We start from the raw sequence: 2,320 nt of genomic DNA, 5'->3' as shown, positions 1-2,320 counted from the left end.
GTGACACTGTGTGGCCATGCAGGGTAATGCACAGAGCAGTTCCTTAAGGAGCAACAGTGACACTGTGTGGCCATGCGGGGTAATGCACAAAGCATTTTCTTCATGAGGGGTCGGGGTGGAGGTGTGGATGAGGGGTTTGGGATGTTGGAGGGGCTTAAGGCTGGGGCAGAGGGTTGGGATGCGGGGTTCAGGAGGGGGCTCAGGGCTGGGGCAGAGGCTTGGGATGCGGGGGGAGGGGGGAGAGCTCTCACTGGGGGTTCAGGCTCTAGGGTGGGGCCAGGGAGGAGCAGTTTGGGGTGCACGCAGGCTGCCCTAGGGCTGGTGCCAGAGGACTCCCCCCAGCAGGAGGGCCGACAGGGAGGGAGCAGGGGGCTCCGGAGAAGGGCCCGCTCTCCCCCTTGCCGGCAGCAGGGAGCTCCGGGCCTGGGGAGAGGCCCACAGCAGCCCTGCAAGCCCCAACTTGCTCCCCTCCCCAGTTCCCGCCCACCCCTACCTCTCTCCTCTTCAGGTCCCTGCCGCGTGACCCTTTAGAGCTGCTGCACGGCTAGTTATAGCCAGCTGCGCGGCCGCGCAGCTTAGAGGGAATTTAGCGCACTTAGGGTCGATGGGAGCCGCCACTGGCTCGCGGGCCTTGCAATGCAGAACACTGATTTATTATCTGAATTATCATAGCAAATGGCCCATGACCCCATTGTGCTAGGCGCTGTACGCAAAGGGAATAAAGAGACAGTCCCTGCCCCTGCCCTAGTCTATGCCATCTCTAACATTAACAGCTCCTGGCTAATGTCCCATGTAAGAGACAGCCCCAAATCCCTGCCTTTGCATCTCCTCTGAACAACACGGGAATAGCAACACTTGCTTCTCCAGCCCCATGACGCACCCAAACAACCCTGTAGTTCAGTTAACAGCACAACTGCAGGGGCTGGGGGCGCTGCCCTCACAGGTGTTCCCCTTACCTTGCGCTTACCCTTACCTGAACGTAAGAATGGCCCTACCGGGTCAGACCCAGGGTCCATCTAGCCCAGTATCCTGTCTTCCCACAGTGGCCAGTGCCAGGTGCCCCAGAGGTAATGAACAGAACAGGGAATCATCAAGTGATCCATCCCGTCGCTCATTCCCAGCTTCTGGCAAACAGAGGCTAGGGACACCATCCCTGCCCCTCCTGGCTAATAGCCATTGATGCATTTATCCTCCGTGAACTTATCTAGTTCTTTTTTGAACCCTGTTATAGTCTTCGCCTTCACAACATCCTCTGGCAAGGAGTTTCACAGGTTGACTGTGCATTGTGTGAAGAAATACTTGCTTTTATTTGCTTTAAACCTGCTGCCTATTAATTTCATTTGGTGACCCCTAGTTCTTGTATTATGAGAAGTAGTAAACAACACTTCCTTATCTACTTTCTCTACACCAGTCATGATTTTATAGACCTCAATCATATCTCCCCTTAGCCGTCTCTTTTCCATGCTGAAAAGTCCCAGTCTTATTAATCTCTCCTCATACGGAAGCCGTTCCATACCCCTAATCAGTTTTGTTGCCCTTTTCTGAATCTTTTCCAATTCCAATATATCTTTTTTGAGATGGGGTGACCACATCTGCACACAGTATTCAAGATGTGGGCGTACCATGGATGTATATAGAGGCAACATGATATTTTCTACCCTATCTTTTAACCAGTTACCAATCCATAAGAGCACCTTCCCTCTTATCCCATGACAGCTTACTTTCCGTAAGAGCCTTTGGTGAGGGACCTTGTCAAAGGCTTTCTGAAAATCTAAGTACACTATAGCCACTGGATCCTCTTGGTCCACGTGCTTGTTGACCCCCTCAAAGAAGTCAACGTTCAGTGGTCCGGCGCTTCTCCCTGTTGTCTGCGTATGTCCCTGTCATAAACATACAACTAAGGGTAGCATAAAATCCCTCTTTACCCTGTAAAGGGTTAATTCCTCTTTTACCTGCCCTGTTGTCATTTGTGCCCCCTAAACTCGCACCCTGCTCTGCCATTGCCTGAATGTGCTGCAGAATGGGGGTCTCTTGCAGGGCAGACAATGCATTGCCTCTGCCCTGGTGCAATCTAGCCTAGCTGGGTCCTCCTCCTTCGAGGGGAAGGAGGACCGGTCATCAGGCTGAGCAGGGCTGACTTTGTCAGCTCCTTGGAGTTAGATGACTGGATTAAAGAGCACTAGATCAGCGTCATAAGTAGAAAAGCATATGCTTGTCCAAAAAGCCCCTGACAGATTGCAGCCTGCAGTGGTCTAAAGATGTACGGAGCAACTTGGCACCACATCAGCCAGTAAACCGATTGCCCATTGAGCTGGAAATA

The sequence above is a fragment of the Terrapene carolina genome, unplaced genomic scaffold (assembly GCF_002925995.2).
Source record: "Terrapene carolina triunguis isolate 2854851 unplaced genomic scaffold, T_m_triunguis-2.0 Scaffold31589, whole genome shotgun sequence".
NCBI lineage: Eukaryota > Metazoa > Chordata > Testudines > Emydidae > Terrapene > Terrapene triunguis.
The sequence above is the reverse complement of the archived record's forward strand: the minus strand, read 5'-3'. Positions refer to the sequence as shown.